This window comes from Schistocerca nitens, chromosome 7 (assembly GCF_023898315.1).
Source record: "Schistocerca nitens isolate TAMUIC-IGC-003100 chromosome 7, iqSchNite1.1, whole genome shotgun sequence".
NCBI lineage: Eukaryota > Metazoa > Arthropoda > Insecta > Orthoptera > Acrididae > Schistocerca > Schistocerca nitens.
Window position 1 is genome coordinate 481280804 of NC_064620.1, and position 19274 is coordinate 481300077.

The window sequence follows — 19274 nt, forward strand, 5'->3', positions numbered from 1 at the left end:
TGTCAAAAATACTGGAACACGAAAATAAAACCAATTCCGTGAAAACCGGACAACAGCATTTTTACAGGTATAGCGTTAGACGCTTTTCCGACGGATTTGTCAAAAGAGAGTATTAGCGAACAAGTAAAGCTACTTAATTTTTCATCAAAACATAGGCCGTTACGTTGCAATACTTGCATCCTGAGTAGCTTCTAAAGCACATCTTCTTCCAACAAACACTAATGTTGATACTTACGATTCGAACTGTGTTCCTGCATTTTTAATGACATCACCATAGACTCACGCACACATTCAAAAAGGAAGGAAAAATAAGATAACATTTGTTGCATCATATGTTGCATCATTCTCTTATCTGGAGCATATCACAAATGTAGAAATCCAAACTAATTTTAAATTTTATATTCCATGCTACAGCTCACTATTTTCACCTGGCCGGCCGATGTGGCCGAGCGGTTATAGTTGCTTCAGTCTGGAACCGGGCGACCGCTACGATCCCAGGTTCGAATCCTGCCTCGGGCATGGATGTGTGTGATGTCCTTAGATTAGTTAGGTTTAAGTAGTTCTAAGTTCTAGGGGACTGATGATCTCAGATGTTAAGTCCCATAGTGCTCAGAGCTATTTGAACCTTTTTTTTTTTTTTCAATTTTCACCTGTGTTGATAACTGGACACCATCCTGAGAACGGCAGCATCAAGTCATCAATTGCGTCAATTTTGTTAGACAGTTCAGCAGAATGCCAATTTCAACGAGAAAGAAATGGTATAGAATTTCTGTGAAGAAACATGTTGCCCAAAGATAAACTACGTATCCCATAATACTAATTTTCTGATACCACTACTAACCAGTGTTACGGGGGCGTACTATGAGTTCACATACTTCCATGGATAGTGTCAACTGGAATGAAACCATTCTGAATATGCCCAAAACGATTTGAGTAAAATTCCCGGTTAGTCGTTCGGACGTACACTGTTTAGCACTTTGCCATGATATTGTTATAGTTTTTGAAAATTTGATTACAGTATTTGCTGCTGGGAAAAGTTTCAGAGGAAGTCGATATTTAAAAAAACTGTTTGAGAAAGCCAAATTTGTATGCAAATTGAGGATATTACGTAAATCTTAAAACACAGTCTCCGACAACTAATAGGTTATAATGCGGAATTTCGGATCCATTGCGTTGTTTGACTACCAGTCACTTTATAATGTTTTTCTACAACACTCTTATTTAGATGAAAGTATACACTTCACTTCATTGGACAAAGAAGCCAATACAAAAGTCATGGAATAGCGATATGCACATATACAGACGGCAGTAGCGTAGCGTACACAAGGCATAAAAGGACACTGCATTTGTCATTTGTACTCTGATGATTTATGTGAAAAGGTTTCCGACGTGATTATGGCCGCCCGACGGGAATTAAAACTGAACGCTGAGTGGTAGCTGGAACTAGACGCATGGGACAGTCCATATCGGAAATCGTTAGGGAATTCAATATTCCGAGATCCAGTGTCAAGAGTGCGCCGAGAATACTAAATTTCAGACATTACCTCTCACCACGAACAACACAGTGGCCAACGGCCTTCACTTCATTTTACGAATGAGAGCAACTGTGTCTGCGTAGACTTGTCAGCGCTAACATACGAGCAACACTTGGTGAGATAAAAGTAGAAATCAATGTGGGACGCACGACGAACATATCTGTTCGGACAGTGCGGCGAAATCTGGCGTTAATTTGCTGTGGCAGCAGACGACGGACACGAGTGCTTTTGCTATCAGAACGACATCGCCTGTGACGTCTCTCCCTGGCTCGTGACCATATGGTTGGAGCCTAGACTACGGGAAAACCGAGGCCTGGTCAGAAAAGGCCCGGTTTCAGTTTGTAAGAACTGATGGTAGGGTTAGAGTGTTGCGCAGACCCCACGAAGCCACGGACCAAGTTGTCAACAAGACACTGTGCAAGTTGGTCGTGGCCCCATAAGAGTGTGGGCTGTGTTTTCATGTAATGAACTGGGTCCTCTGGTCCAATTGAACCGATTCTTGACTGTAATTAGTTATGTTCGCCTTCTTGGAGACCATTTAAGCCATTCATGGGCTTTATATTCTCAAACAACACGGAATTTTTATAGATGAAAATACACCACGCCACCGGGCCACAGTTGTTCACGATTTGTTTAAAGAACATATTCAGCCTTTCGAGCGAAAGATTTGGCCACCCAGATCGCCCGACTTGAATCCCAACGAACATTTATGGGACATAATCGAGAGGTCAGTTCATGCACAAACATACATGCCAGAAACTTCGACAAGCACTCAGCCTCGCGTTGCTCTTGCGCCTGAGGGTTAGGCAACGCCTTCGACACACCTTATATGAGGTTTGACTAACTTCAGGCGGTATAGCAGCCGCCAGGCTGAACTGGTGTCCAAGGTTTCTTACAGGTACTTTTGTAATGTGCTCAAGAAAGTTGCCTGGGTGGCGCCGAGAGTGTTGGTTGAGGGAGGGGTGGGGTTCGGGGCGGAGCCTTAGAGGGACCTCTGGCCGCTTACAAATAGCTTTCTGTCGAGGGCAACCGCAGCTGAAGTAATCTGTGTTTCCTAAATAAACCGACTTCAGCTGTATAACCACTTTTACAGGAACACGACCCGTTTCGAGAGACCTAATCACATCGTCACATGTGCGTCTACAAGATAGGAAACGTACAATAAACATTATGATAAAAAAACAGATACCTCTCCTGATTATCTATGCTCTATAACAAACAGCATGAAATACTCACACGTCGGTAAAACAATTAAGCCCTGATACGGGAAGGAGGGGGACTGAACCTTGTCAAAATAAAATACTGTAACCCACAACAAGCAGGGCATCATAGCTCAGATTGACCAGTTGAAAAACTGACATGTTAAAAACGCTTCAAACATGTTAGTTTTTCAACTACTTCAAGGAAGAACGTTCGTGTAGTTAGAAATGAAACTGACTGCAGCTCTCGCAGATCTTGCAGAATACTACTACAATAACCACCTAAAGCATAACCCATCCAAAACACAGGTCTATGCGTTTTACTTGAGAAACAGACAAGCTAGGAAAAAAGTAGAAGTAACTTGAGGGTTAGGGCACCGCTCCATGCTTCGGAGTAAATCTCGACCGCACACTTAGATTCAAAGACCACTGCGAGAACATGAAGCTCAAAGTCTGCATCAGTAATAACATTATGTGCAAGCCCACTAACAGCACATCAGCGGCTCAGTTAAGTGTTCTACATATTTTTGCTCTGTCTCTACGTTTTTCTACAGGAGAATATGCTGCATCAGACCGGCAGAACTCCTCACACACCAGGCACGTTGACCTCGCTCTTAACGAGACAGACCGCTTTGTAACCGGTCGCCTTCGACCAATTATAGTGCGGAAAACGTACATTCTTATAGGAATAGCACCCCCCCTCCTCCCCCCCACCCCCCCCCCCCACCCCCCCACCGGAGGTCAGATGAAGAACAGCAATAGAGGATGAGACGGAGAAACAAAAAAATGGTTCCAGGCATACACGATTGAAAGCGAAGCTTCATGTCCTCGGCTGAAGTCGAGAAGAGCTTTCTTCGAACAAGTCATTACATCATCACCTTCCTATGGCCGAAAAGAACTCTCGCGAAACAAGACAACTGGAAGTAATAACCAAACCCAAAAGAATAACCCGCAACTGGCTTCCAATTTCCCTACCAGACTATGAATAGACTGCGCACTGAAGTAACGGGGTGCAAACAATACTTCTACATCTACATCCACACTCCGCAAGCCACCTGACGGTGAGTGGCGGAGGGTATCTTGAGTACCTCTATCGGTTCTCCCTTCTATTCCAGTCTCGTATTGTTCGTGGAAAGAAAGATTGACGGTATGCCTCTGTGTGGGCTCTAATCTCTCTGATTTTATCCTCGTGGTCTCTTCGCGAGATATACGTAGGAGGGAGCAATATACTGCTTGCTCCTCGGTGAAGGTATGTTCTCGAAACTTCAAGAAAAGCCCGTACCGAGCTATTGAGCGTCTCTCTTGCAGAGTCTTCCACTGGAGTTTATCTATCGTCTCCGTAACGCTTTCGCAATGATTAAATGATCCTGTAACGAAGTGCGCTGCTCTCAGTTGGATCTTCTCTATCTCTTCTATCAACCCTATCTGGTACAGTTCCCACACCGGTGAGCAGTGGGCGAACAAGTATACTGTAACCTACTTCCTTTGTTTTCGGATTGCATTTCCTTAGGATTCTTCCAATGAATCTCAGTCTGGCATCTGCTTTACCGACGATTAATTTTATATAGCCATTCCATTTTAAATCACCCCTAATGCCTACTCCCAGATAATTTATGGAATTTTCTGCTTCCAGTTGCTGACCTGCTATATTGTAGCTAAATGATAAAGGATCTTTCTTTCTATGTATTCGCAGCACATTACACTTGTCTACATTGAGATACGATTGCCATTCCCTGCACCATGCGTCAATTCGCTGCAGATCCTCCTGCAATTCAGTACAATTTCCCATTGTTACAACCTCTCGATATACTACAGCATCATCCGCAAAATGCCTCATTGAACTTCCGATGTTATCCACAAGGTCATTTATGTATATTGTGAATAGAAACGGTCCTACGACACTCCCCTGCGGTACACCTTGAAGCGGTGAGGCTACATTACTGGAGGTGAAACCTGCGAATGTCGTCAACTTCAAGATAGTAAACACCTCCTGGTCTGGCAGACGTTTCCTGAAGCCTGCACCCTGGAGGATCTGGCTTCAGCAGATGTACCAGCGATCAAGACGGCCGAATTTTGGGCCTCAGAATCAGTCTGACATCTGCAAAGTCTCATGTACATAGTGCAGATATGTTGAATTTATGAATAACTGTCCCGTACTATCCTGGACACTAAAATAATAATAATGTACTCTAACCTTGCCACTTTCAGAATACGATGTTGATATGGTAATTATACCAAGGTATTTCTAGCAGCCTCGACTGCCACAGTCACTTCAGTAGGAAAACACGTACGTAACACGTGGAACCCGTTGCGGCCAGCCACGCTGACGTAGTGCGGAGGGCCTGGCCAGGGTTCGCGTGCTGCCCTATCGCAGCGCCTTCTGTCCGTTCTCCCGTCGCCCATAAGGCGTCGTTCCTGTCCCGCGACTTCCTCCCTAGCCGAGGCGCACACCATATGGCGCTTCCTCTGGCCGCTTCCTTTTCCGCGTCTGCGCAGTCTTATCTACCCCTGACCCCCGTGGCTCCTTTGTTGCTTGCCCCCCTTCGCCTGGCAACTCCTTATGTCGCCCCCAATTATCATATTATTGGCGCCACGCTCGGCTGGGCCTAACCCTCCTGAGACCCTCTTCTGGAAACGTCTCGGCGCGCCGTTCCGCCTCGGAAAGTGCAGAAACAGCCCATCGTCAACAACTACCTAGAGGGCCATTCTCCCGTCCAAATGGGGGCGTTATTCTCGAAATCGAAATTACGACTACTTCGTGTCGTGTTTCAAATGTCTATAAATGTGAGGGAGATTTGGTGCGATCTGTTTACGTCAGGTCAGCAGTCTTTTTTCTTACACAGACTAGCCGTACTTTCTTGGGGCGACAAAGTGAGATTCTTCTTGTCAACGATTTTTAAACCTATATATCTTAGACTCTGTTCACGCAAATGGTGTCATTGTCGCTGTCGAATTCTTAACAACTCATCATCAGACGGTCTGTTTAAAACGAAAGAGAAAAGGCAGATGGGAAATTTACACAGTCAAATGGTCAAATATTTTTGTGTCCGCTTTTCCCAAACCATTAAAAAAATACGTGCATGAAGTATGGCGCTCAGATCAACATCGCGATCTCTGGCCATCTCAGTAAAGGATGCCTTTCGGATTCGCTTGAAAAGCTTGAAATTTTGCTGTCTAAAGAGATAGATATCTACATCTACATATCTACATCTACATATATACTCCACTAGCCACCAAGCGGTGTGTGGCGGAGGATACAATTCGTGCCAAAGTCATATTTCTCCCCCTCTGTTCCACTCGGGAAAAACGACTCTAAACGCCTCAGTAAGAGCTCTTATTTCCCTTATCTTTGAATGGTGATCATTGCGCGATTTGAAAGTTGGCGGTAATAATATATGCTCTACATCCTCGGTGAAGATCGGATTTCGGAATTTCGTGACCAGCCCCTTCTGTTTAGCGCCCCGTCTATCTGCAAGTGTTCCCACTTCAAACTTTCTATGAGATTTGTAATGCTCTCGCGATGGCTAAATGTACCAGTCACGAATCGTGCCGCTCTTCTTTCGACCTTCTCAATCTCTTGAATCAGACCCAACTGGTAAGTGCCCCATACAGACTAACAATACTCCAAGACTGGACGAACTAACTTATTGCAAGCTATTTCCTTTGTTGAAGGACTGCATTGCTTCAGGATTCTACTAATAAACCGCAATCTAGAATTGGCCTTACCCGTTACTTGTGTAATCTGATCATTCCATTTGAGATCATTTCGAATAGTCACACCCAGATTCTTGACAGATGTTGCATCTTCCAAAGACTGGGCATTTATTTTGTACTCGTAAATTAATGGGGATTTTCGCCTTGTTATACGCCGTAAGTTACACTTGCTAATATTAAGAGATAACTGCCAGTCATTACACCACGCATTTATTTTCTACAAATCCACATTTATTTGTTCACAACTTTCATTTGTTAAATAAATATAGTGTATTTCGTAACAAAGACGTAACAAGGGAGCCGGCCGTTGTGGCCGAGCGGTTCTAGGCGCTTCAGTCCGGAACCGCGCTGCTGCTACGGTCGCAGGTTCGAATCCTGCCTCGGGCATGGTCGTGTGTGTTGTCCTTAGGTTAGTTAGGTTTAAGTAGTTCTAAGTACTACAGGACTGATGACCTCAGAAGTTAAGTACCATAGTGCTCAGAGCCATTTGAACCATTTTATGTGAGTTCGCATTTGTCTAATACTAGCTAGCTTCTGCAGTTCTTTCACAATGTATCACACTCGAGACGCGGGTCATCCATGGGTGGTCATCATTTATTCCGCTTCTAGTTTTTATGTCCCACTCACCTACCTAGTAGTTACGCTATTTTTACTAGTTTTCAAGATTCAGCTGTATTTAGTCTGTTTATTATCAGATCACAACAGGTTTCAAGGCACTAAAACCATACGTTAAGGTGACTTGTAACTAAGCCGTAAGTGTAGGCTGGAACATAGAGCCCAACATTCGTTGTCAGACCAAACTAATAAACCGCTAAAGGGCAGTACGTTAGTACATGAAAATCAGCGGGATGTAGGGATCCAACTCCAAAAAGGTCTGTGAAGGCACACAACCCCAGTCTACCAGCATTCCCGTAGCACAGGACGCGACCGTGAAATGTATATTTCAAGAACCACCCAAATTTTTCATACAGGGTCATTCAGTTGTTCCTACTTTGGGTTTTATGCAACCTGCAACGCCTCCAAAAACGATGTGCACGATTTCATATTCTCTCACTCGCTATATATAAACTGTTAGTCTCACAGAAAATGTGAACAGGATATTTTTGTAGGAAATTTAATGTAGTTAAATTTTGTAGTGTCATACGTTTTCGCTGGAAGCCATGGTTTCCCATTTATTCAAGAAAAACCCGCTTGAAAGTCACTTTTGTAGGCTTTTCTTGAATAACAGAGAAACTACGGTCTCCAGCAAAAAAATACCAGTACAAAATTTAACTACATGAAATTTAAAAATGGTCCTGTGAATTTTTGTGGAGGACTAATTGTTTGTGTGTCGGGAGCGAGAAAATATGAAAATTTGCGCATGATATTTTAGGGTGTTGCGGCTTGCATGGACCCCACAGATAGGGGCAACTGAATCACCCTGCACAAGAGAACAACTTTATCTCATATTTTCATTCGTTTCAGCAAAATGCAGTTGTATCGTACAACTGAACGGACTCAAAGTTTGCATGCTGTCGAGAGTAGAAGCTTGCTGGGAAAGAAATTTAATGAACTTCCAGTGAAAGGTGAACTTGTAACATTACAAACAGTTCCTCTATTCTGTGTTCGTGAAAAGTTTCCGCTCTTCCTTTTAAACGAGTTCAGATTGGCATTCACAAATATCATATGCGGTTTTTACCAGAGTGCCTGCCAAGTTCTGCAGTCTGGTTTCTTATCGGTAACGACGGGAGGAACTTCTAATATAGAACTACAGAGACTCCATGTAAACAGATATTTCTTTGCTAAAATCTCAGTAAAATAGCAGAAACGTTCAATACAGAGGAAGACTGGATAAACTAGAGATAATAACGATGTTTTGCATGTATACGTAACAAAAGTAGTCATCCCCCGTATGGAAAGCAGCGATCTTTATAATAATTAATGTGTTATTTCCAATAGCACGCAACCTTTGCCTGTTTATCTATACATTAAGGTTTCTCAGTTCTCGAAGTGGAATACGTGAGTAACTTTTTGTAAGGATTCCCGACTACCTTAAATAATTACCCGGTCGCGAGTTTTATGTGTGTATTTCTTGATCTTTAGTAGCCAATCCACCCATTAAGGAAAAACTATCAGGAGGAAACCGCATCCTCTGGTACATGTAAATTTGTTTGCTTGTTCAGATAGAGCGATCACTGTGATTGGTCTCATTCGTTAGCGCGTGAAGAATGACAATAACATTACCTTGTTTTGTAGCTAAGCTTCTTCATGTGTGCTTGCATGCCCGCGCTAATAAAGACACAATGTGTGATCGCCTTGCCCTGTAACATATGCTTACGTGGCCCACATTAAGACGCAGACAGGTGAGGCGCTTCCTCCCGGACGGTTATAATGGCGCGGCCATATGCCACTGCCCAACTGCGCTGCGCCGTATGGTTAATGAGCTGAGGACACACGGGTCCCTCCTGCCACTGCACCCTTTCCCCACATCCCTACCGACTGCTTCCTGCACCTGTTTGCCATGAGCTTACTCCTTATTTCCTCCTGGTCTTCCGGCGGTCTCGGGGTTTTAAGTAAGAAATCCTCTGCACTTTCGGAAATTTTTCCATGCTGCTATTATGGTTGTAACAACCTCTACCCATTATCCGCAATGCTATATCTCAATAACTCACAAGTTTCGGGCATCTGTTCGGTGTTACTTGACGAGATGGTGCTGTATAGCGTTTGGCGAGGTAGGAAAACAATGGGCAACGATGAGCAAAGTCAAGCCTATGTATTAGATCGTTCTATTCTAAGAGACAATCACTGTGCACCGTGGATCCACAGATTAATTCCGTACAGAAGTTCAGATGTTTAGCGAAATCTCAAGTACTTTCAGAGTGGCTGTTTATTACGCTACTACCAACATTGCCAAATCCAGTAATACTACTCAAGAGCCATTTTGCATCGGGATGCATTGTATCAGTATATGATCTGATGTGTAGAATCTGAATCTACCTTTCAAAATGCCCAGAATATGAGTTTTGAGTTTTAAAGATTTTTTTTTATCGTCAGGCTTTGAATCATTTGAAAAAAAAAAAAAAAAAGTTCTACAGCTGACTGAAACAAAGCTGAAAGAAGATGTATTTGATCAATCGTGAAAAAGAAAGGTGATGAAAGATCCAACCTTTGATACCAAATTCACGAATAGCACACTACCTGCTGGTCCTCCTCCAGTACAATTTGACAGGCGTTTTGATTGAGATAACCTTGTTTCCATTATGAATGATCTGATCGACAGCTGCAAGAACATTCGGTGCAGAATGTCGCTTGATTTCTTCCCGGAAAGTTTTGGTAGCCCAAGCGATGCACAGGTTGAACACTTACAATAAGTCACCTGTACCATGGAACACCATTATCAAGGTCACTGGAACCCTTCGATGATGGTCGACTGCTGCTGGTGTCTTGTTAGGGAGAGTGATCAAACGGCGGATAAAACGAGATCATCGCTGACGTACTTTTCGAACACCAAGGAAGATTAAAGGTGAAAATGGAGGGGAGTGTGTACATAACATTTTGAACAGGAACTCATGTCCGGGAACTACTTTTCCCGTGCTACAGACTTTTGAAAACATGTTTGCTAGGTAGGTATGAGCAAGGTAGTCACAGTAAGGGGGAGGGGTGCTTATGTCGGACCAGCTAATGTCATTTGTCGCGTATCCTACCTATTTTACCTTGTTCGAACCTCATTCACGTGTCTGAGTGTTAGAGCAACATAGCTGAGTAAACGTTTTCAGAATACACTGACATGATCCATGTGTATACAAAGCTCATGGTAATGATAGGGCTGCTCATCGCCTTAATCAAGATCGTTATCCATGACGTCCGACTCCATCGCGTATCCTTTTCGTCACAGTTACGAAACGCCTTCGAGAAACGAATATCTCACCGTCAGCAGACATGACTATTGTGCTCCAAGGAGACGCCATACACCTGAATAGGAGTTGCAATTGTTTGTGAAAATTGAGTAACCAGAATGAGATTTTCACTCTGCAGCGGAGTGTGCGCTGATATGAAACTTCCTGGCAGATTAGAACTGTGTGCCCGACCGAGACTCGAACTCGGGACCTTTGCCTTTCGCGGGCAAGTGCTCTACCATCTGAGCTACCGAAGCACGACTCACGCCCGGTTCTCACAGCAGGAGTGCTAGTTCTGCAAGGTTCGCAGGAGAGCTTCTGTAAAGTTTGGAAGGTAGGAGACGAGATACTGGCAGAAGTATAGCTGTGAGAACCGGGAGTGAGTCGTGCTTCGGTAGCTCAGATGGTAGAGCACTTGACCGCGAAAGGCAAAGGTCCCGAGTTCGAGTCTCGGTCGGGCACACAGTTTTAATCTGCCAGGAAGTTTCAAAATTGAGTAAGTTTCCTTCCTCATTCTTTGGTTATTAATGAATGGAACTGTAAAAGAGGGAATGTACTGGGTCACACCTAATAAATTAATTGTAAAAGTGGTCGCGTTATCAACGTGTTTCCAAATGGTTGTAGCACTGAAACGGTACGTTTACGGACAATATGGGTTCCTATCCAAAGTATTATGCACTCACTCACCTCTACAAGTCCTAGACGTGTGTAACGGAAGTTTCCGAACACTCTGTATACATATTACATGGGACTGAGCTCCAAAATTCTGATTACTATTTGTTGCTTGTTTTAAATCTTCCAGTGTTCAACAGTAATGTTTGTGATTTTGCTGTATATCTAGGAAACGTGAACTCATAGAGAAAACTCGATTTTACCATTGAGTTCAGCACCGCAAAATTATGTGCATCCACCCATTTACAAACCAGATGCAGAAAAAAGTTTTTATTTGTTGACTATTTGATGAATAGCGTAGGTAGGTGCCTACCGGCTGGAGGTACAGGATAAATGCCAAGAAAACGAAGAAGGAATAGGCGAAAGGCTACACCTTGCCGCACTTCCCTATTTACCCTTGCGATACTGTTTTTAGTTTCGGCGATTTTTGTATAGTTTCTGTGTGACGTTATGAACTCACTATCACTTAATCATATTTGCGGTATACTCTCGTTATCTCTGTGGTGTATTAACCCGGCTGTGGTGTGTAGGGGTGTGGTACACCCCTTATTGCGGATTTCTATAATTAATTGCTAGATGGCATGTAACATTGCTCCGAGGTTCCTGGTAGCTGCTACGAGATGTCAGGAGAATGGAACAAATGCACTTTTGTAGCTTTAGTTGAGAATATTCATGTTAGCCTGCTAATGTAACTATTAGTGACGTAACGCACGCATGTCGGCTGGTGACTTAAAGCACATCCCGGAAACAAAACGAAGAGGACGGCGGCTGTGAAGTCACCGGTTCATTTGGTTCGAAGCGCGGTACCGGTTGTCTGCAGCGTCTAATGCAGCGGCGAGAAGTAAAGTTGGCCGTTTTATTCGTCGCCGTTCCTGTAATGTGGCCTGCGCGTTCATTAGCGGAACGGTCTCCTGGCATTACGTGAGATTGCTCCTGGACACCGCAGACAGGCATCTACTGGACGCTCCCAGCAGCAGCGAACAGGAAGGCCGGTTAATTTAGTGCCGTACGCGCTCTAAGGCCGGCCAAAGTGAGTCATCACCAGCGGCGGAGCGCCGTCGTCACCGCAGGAGGTGCGAGGCTGTGGTGACGTCACAACGGCTGATGAGCAGCCTCAGTGAAGCTGGAACATTGGCTGTCAACAATTACAGTCATAGAAAAAAAGTTTCATACACCGCTGTTAATGTGGGATAACTGTATTTATTAGAATTAAAGATCACGAACAGAGACGTTATTTGGTAAACTAACAGTCTGGGTTTCCCTTCCCAATCTGTGCATATAAAAGGATTAATTAAGCTCGTTATTTGTAGTCTGGGGAAGAAATGAAAACTTTGAGGTTCGCCGATGACATTGTAATTTTGTCAGAGACAGCAAAGAACCTGGAAGAGCAGCTGAACGAAATGGACAGTGTCTTGAAAATAGGATATGAGATGAGTATCAACAAAAGCAAAACGAGGATAATGGAATGTAATCGAATTAAGACGGGTGACGCTGAGGGAATTAGATTAGGAAATGAGACACTTAAAGTAGTTTTTCTATTTGGGCGGCAAAATAACTGATGATGGTCGAAGTAGAGAGGATATACGTAAAACGTAGACTGGCAATGGCAAGGAAAGCTTTTCTGAAGAAGAGAAATTTGTTAACATCGAGCATAGATTTAAGTGTCAGCAAGTCGTTTCTGAAAGTATTTGTATGGAGTGTAGCCATGTATGGAAGTGAAACGTGGACGATAAATAGTTTCGACAAGAAGAGAATAGAAGCTTTCGAAATGTGGTGCTACAGAAGAATGCTGAAGATTAGATGGGTAGATCACATAACTAATGAGGAGGTATTGCACAGAATTGGGGAGAAGAGGAGTTTGTGGCACAACTTGACGAGAAGAAGAGACCGGTTGGTAGGACAAGTTCTGAGCCATCAAGGGATCACAAATTTAGTATTGAAGGGCAGCGTGGAGGGTAAAAATCGTAGAGGGAGACCAAAAAATGAATACACTAAACAGATTCAGAAGGATGTAGGTTGCAGTAGGCACTGGGAGATGAAGAATTTTGCACAGGATAGAGTAGTATGGAGAGCTACATCAAACTAGTCTCTGGAATGAAGACCACAACAACAAGCTAGTTTTCTAAAATTCTGCTCAGCTGGCTTTACACAGTGGGGAAAAAGTATTCATACATACAAAAAAATTGAAATGCACTTAAATTTAATGAAAATGTTAATAGTTACCGCATCAATGTATCAGTTTTGTAAACGTTTTTTGCATGCAGTGAACCAGTTTATTGGTAATCTCTGAGGTAATACTGGGTAGGGCAATTAAAAGTGGCGTGGAGGACAGAGTTCCAGTGTACAAAGAAACACAGCACAGGAGAGGAAATACAGTACTAAACTAACTACAGCGGATGTTGAAAGTGACCTCTATTCCTCTCTTGCAATTTTTTGTATCTTGTCGGCAAGCTGCTGAAGGCGGATCGAAAGTGGAGTGGTGGAATTGCTGCAGTCTCAACCGTGATATTCTGCTGTATTTCTTGAAGATTATGAGGATATCTCCAACACACCTTAGGCCTGAGGGCTCCCCGTACAAAGTAATTGCACTCAGCCACTTAATGTTACCTGGCTGGCCAGCTAGGGCCATGACCAGACTAATCCCTGCTAACAGCTCTGTCAGACGTGGAGATTGTGTAAATGTGCTCCAAGGTTCGGCTGCCTGTGTGGGCAATAGCTCCATCCTGCTGGAAGTAACTGTAGGTCATTTCCTCCTCCGTTAATGCTGCCACAGGAGATGGAACCAATAATGCAACACGCGGACACTGCACATCAAATCCGAACCCTCTGATCTGATGGTGTTTTCGTGGAAGTTATGCTGATTCTCCGCTGCCCAGAACCTGTGATTCTGTGGGCTGACATAGCTACTCAGATGAAACCAGGCTTTAGCAGACATAAAGAGCACACCCATGTTCAGGACTTCCACTGTTATCTCAGTGAAATCACAAAACTGGAGGTGCTGAGGACTGTCTGCTGCCTTTAGTGCATGAGCAACAGACACTCAGCAGGGATGCATGTGCAGGTCAAGGTGGAGTATTCGTCCACATGGTCGAAGTGATATGCCGGTCTCTTGCGATAGTTGTAGGGTTGATTTGGAAGGACTCTGATCCATTTTCGTGAACCACAGCCACATTTTATGGTGTGCGGGCACGTTTCGATGTGTTTCTTGTTGTTCAAAACAGATCCTATCTGACGCCATTTTCGGACACTTTGCTGACAGTTTCACACCATTAAACTTTTCAGGAAACAACATAACACACGGTGTTCACGCCTTTGTTGCCGTGTAACTTTCCACAACGAACACCAGCTGCTCCACTGTGAGTACCGTCGTCCCCTTTGACCTGCGCCACTGGCAGTGATACGTGGATGCGCGTCACGGGATGTGGCTGTATGCATGTATTCACGTCCCATCACTTCCACTCGTCCGGGCCACTTTTATTTGCCGCCTCCCTCTATTTCGCAATTGTTGCTGTAGACGTTATTTCACAGCAGAGCTTTTTACGAATTTCTTGTGTTCTGATGATTCTTCCCCGCGTATTCAAAAGATATTCCACTGGATTAAGGTCTGAGCTCTGTGTGCGAAACTTGAAAATACGGGGAGTATGTCACAGACGAACAACTTTCGCTGTATGCTTATGGTCATTGTCTTGTTGAAAATAATTATCTGTGCCTAAGCCCAAGCCATTAGCACCATTCCACATTTTCCTTTAGGATATTTAAATACTGACATCTACCCATGTTACTTTCAGCAAAAACAAGTTTCCCAACAGCAGATGTAGACGTGCTGTTCGAGTTCTGAGCCATTGTAGAATCAGGGACTTTTCAAATAACAAGCGTGCGGGTAGTGGGGCAGAGGGTGAATATTTGGGAGGGGATTTCCCGGACGGCATTTACCTTAGAACCAAGCGAAACCTTTCCGAAACATTGGTTAGAACCGAGGTAGACGGAAATTACATTGCCGGAATAAAAAATTAGTTCATTACCAGCTTCAGGTTATTCGCTTGTTCATTGTAAGTGCGCACAGCCATCGTCGTCAGGTAGGACAAAGCAGCTACCATAAAGCGGCAAAAGTTATACGTGTGCCGCTGTGTGAGAGATTTTGGTTCACGCTGGTGTGCAAACGAGCGCGTTCGTTTGTCGTCAACGAGAGATCAGCGCGGAGCAGATAAAGAGGCAACGCCGGCGTGTGTAGGCCGCGCAGTGCAGGCTGAAGAAGACGGCACGGTGTCCGTCCCAGCGGAGAGCGATGGCCGTGTCCGACTGTCTCCGTGTAGCGCGGCGTCCGCGGAGGCGCAACCAACCACTGGCTGCTAGCTGCCTCATCTGCATGCGTCAGGGTGCATGTCCGCGTCTCCGGAGCGCGAGGCTGCCACACCTGTTAGCATTAGTCGCTGCCCCCAACCTACAAGGGTACTTGTCCATCCGCAGGACCGCGCCGTCTTCATGCTGCACTCCAGCTCAAGCTTCGAAGTCGTCCCGTCATGAAGCCATTCGACTTTGCCTTAGTCGTTTGGTTACCTGGATGAACATGCTGTCTTTTCCTATTTGGAATGCTTCCACGTATTTATTGTGTAAGTACGCTGTTTAGGTGTTTATGTTGGTGACGTCACCTAGCGCTCTGTATGAAAATCACTAGCTGTGCTGTGTGCAGTCTGTGGCTGGTTGGCATTGTTGGAATATTCACCATTGTAGTGTTGGACAGTTGGATGTGAACAGCGCGTAGCGTTGCGCAGTTGGAGGTGAGCCGCCAGTAGTTGTGGATGTGGGGAGAGAAATGGCAGAATTTTGAGAGCGGACGATCTGGACGTGTGTCCATCAGAAAGAGTAAATTTGTAATATTGAATGATGACTTTGGAACATTATTAAGGTAAATACATTGTTTGTTCTCTATCAAAATCTTTCATTTGCTGACAATGCCTAACAGTAGTTAGTGCCTTCAGTAGTTAGTATCTTTTAGTTAGCTGGCAGTAGTGGCGCTCGCTGTATTGCAGTAGTTCGTGTAACGAAGATTTTTGTGACGTAAGTGATTCATGGTTATTGTTAGTCAGGGCCATTCTTTTGTAGGCAATTTTGAAAGTGAGATTGCGTTGCGCTAAAAATATTGTGTGTCAGTTTAGTGTTGATCAGAATAGGTAAAGAGCGAAATGTCTGAGTACGTTCAGTTCTGCTCAGCTGTTTGAAAATCAAATAATGGAAGAGGTTTATGAGCACAGTCATTCATAAATATTTCAAAGGTGACGTCTCAATTGATTTAGTGTTGGTACATTCTTCCACCTAAAAATAGAGCAAATGGTACCTTTTTATCGTTTATAATAACGAGTAATAATATTATTCGGTAACTATTTTCAAGGAAATAGTAATTATCACCTGACTCCTTAAAATTATTAATGTAATAGTATCTAAGATGAACCAAAACTGAAGCTCTTGGACGTCGCAGTGCAATCTCTCGCGTATCACCTGTGCATATTTTCCGTAAATCTGCTCCAAAATTTCGTCGTGCGCATATTTTCGGTAGAAAATGAACGCTAATGAAAGGCAATTTGGCAACAATATACTGAAATGTACGACACGCAAATGTGTAATTTTGCGTTAAAATACTTGGGCTCGAGATTTCGATTGCGGGTCTAGTTGTAATTACGTTTTGTTTTCTAATTTTATATTTCTGGGGTCTTACAACAAATGTTATACAAAAGACATGCACCCATGGGCGTCTGCAGAAATTTTTCCAAGAATGACCAGATTTAAAATATGTTAGTTTTGATACAACTGATTCTGTGAGTTTGAAAACGTATCGTACCCCTAGAATTAAACTTGGCAATAAGTACAAAAACTTATTGCATCTGAAAAGACTGACATCTACCAACGTATTTGGTATTCTTAATGTAGATTACTTTGGTGCCGTATTTTAGGGTGGATTTCTTTGGTACCTAAACGGAAATCATATCGCAGTAGCAAACGCAAATAATAAATTTTTATGTTATTAATATGAATAAGGATGCCCCTCCCTCGCTTCAACCATCTAAAATTACAACCACATACGATTATATCCAGGTTACCATAAAAAATGGCGCATTAATACTCATCGAAGTGAACGAACTTTAAAAATAGCTCATACAACTCTTCTATGTGTAACGCCTTGCTTTCTTATAAAACTCACGTCCGTTCACATTAACTAGTTCATTGAATTATTTTCACGTATGTTTTTTAGTGTCGACTTGCACAGAACAAGTTGGACGAAATAGTTTCTGAATACTACATTTTTTGGGTAGGTTGTCCAGGAATTACATACGAATTACCTACACACAGAATATTTGTCGTATATAGTTTTACACGGTGTTGCTAAATTGCCTTACATTGAGGCCAGTTTTCTACCGTGGACACTTTTTCGGCTATTTTGTTTAACTCGTGCCACTCTGATTCGTCTCGTGTGATTTTTTTCCACTGTTCCGTCCCCTTCTTCAATTTTCTCGCAGGCTGCACGGTAACGCATCTGAAAATGACAAGAATATAGTGTCGAACAGTTCAGTTTCTCCACTGTGACAATTACCAGTGACCCGACATCCTATTCTCTTCAAATATTTGAGTAACGCTCATATCCTATAACAACATCGATAATACCCCTCTAGAGTAAAACATATTTAAAGCTTTTCCCTCACACTGGAGAGAACTCGGACGCGTTGTCCTTTGAGGCCCGTTTCTCCGTCCGAACAGGCCTTGGAAGGCCCAACGGTACCGACCGGCCGCTGTGTCATGCTCAGCCCACAGACGTCACTAGCTGCAGATATGGAGGGGCATGTGGTCAGCACACTGCTCTCCCGCCCGTATGTCAGCTTACGAGACCGGAGCCGCTACTTCTGAAACAAGTAGCTCTGCAGTTTGCCTCGCAAGGGCTGAGTGCACCCCGCTTGCCAACAGCGCTCGGCAGACCAGATGGACACCTACCCAAGTGTTAGCCCAGCCCGACAGCGCTTAGCTTCGGTGATTTGACGGGAAGCGGTGTTACCACTGCAGCAAGGCCGTCATCGTCGCATAATGCAGAAAGCTATTTCTTCTCTCGAGTATGCTTTTTGCTATAATTTTTCTGTGCCGCCTCTTCGTCATCAGTGTTCCATTCCCTTATTTCTGATGACTGGAACTAAGGGGCATATTTCTAATATTGTGGGAAAATATTCTGCTTCCACAGAATTGGTCTTGTAAGCCTGTGCAAACTTCTGTAATATGCTCTCCTGCAGCATGTGTAGAGCAATTTCATATATAGCTCGCCTTTTCCTGTGCAACCTCACACTTGCAGCCTAACACACAAGATGGTAAAAATAAAACTGGACCAGAAAATATTTCTTGAACGTTAAGGTAGGCAACACAACTGAGATCATATGCCTGGGAGTCCGCCTGCTTAGCTGAGTGGTAACGTTGTTGCCTACCATGCAGCGGGCTCGGGTTCGATTCCCGGCCGCGTTGGAGATTTTCTCCGCTCGTGGACTGGGTATTGTGTTGTCCTCATTATCATTTCATCCCGCTCCCCGGCACGCAATTCGCCCACTGTGGCGTCAACTGAAAAAAGGCTTGCACTCGGTTGCCGAACTTCCCCGGATGGGGCCTCCCGGCCAACAATGCGACACGATCAGTTCATTTTTTTATCTGTCTGGGAGTGGATGATGCAATATGGGTTGCCTACCTTAAGGCGCATGAAACATTTTCTGGGCTAGTGATTCCACTGTCTAGTATAGAGGCAGGTACGTCTTTATAATGATTTCTAGAGGCAGATGCGACTTATTTAGGCTAATCGTTGGCGTTCTATTCATACAACAGACCTCACTGCCAGAAATTTCAATCATTTTGTGGAAAGATTCTCATCAACATTCAACCCCAAATACTTTACTTAGCTGCTGCACATTTTTGATCGATTGTAAGTAATTGTTTTAATTTTTTGTGACTTTGATCATCACCTACACGTGTTTGTTTGTAAACGTTTTAAGTTTGCATCCATAAAACATGCAATTAATTTACAAAAAAAATGTTTTCCATTTGTCGCTCCTTCAGTTGTATCACTGTACAGTATTTCAAGTTGATTGTCATTTAGCGTCATGGTCATGGTACCTCCGAGATGTCTGAGGTAGTCACCTCGAGTCAAATCCAGGGTCTCAGAGCTGTACTGCGTTAAATATTAGATCACTAAAAGCACACTATTTTATTTATTGTGCCTTGAGCCCTTAAGCCAAGCTTCGCCTATGAATAGGACT

At 43.7% G+C, this 19274-nt stretch overlaps 1 protein-coding gene across 1 annotated transcript in view; it reads left to right on the forward strand.

The window, feature by feature from the left end:
- Positions 1-19274, forward strand: part of LOC126194888 (zinc finger and SCAN domain-containing protein 22-like) — an 820246-nt gene that overhangs the window by 596824 nt on the left and 204148 nt on the right. The window lies entirely within an intron of this gene.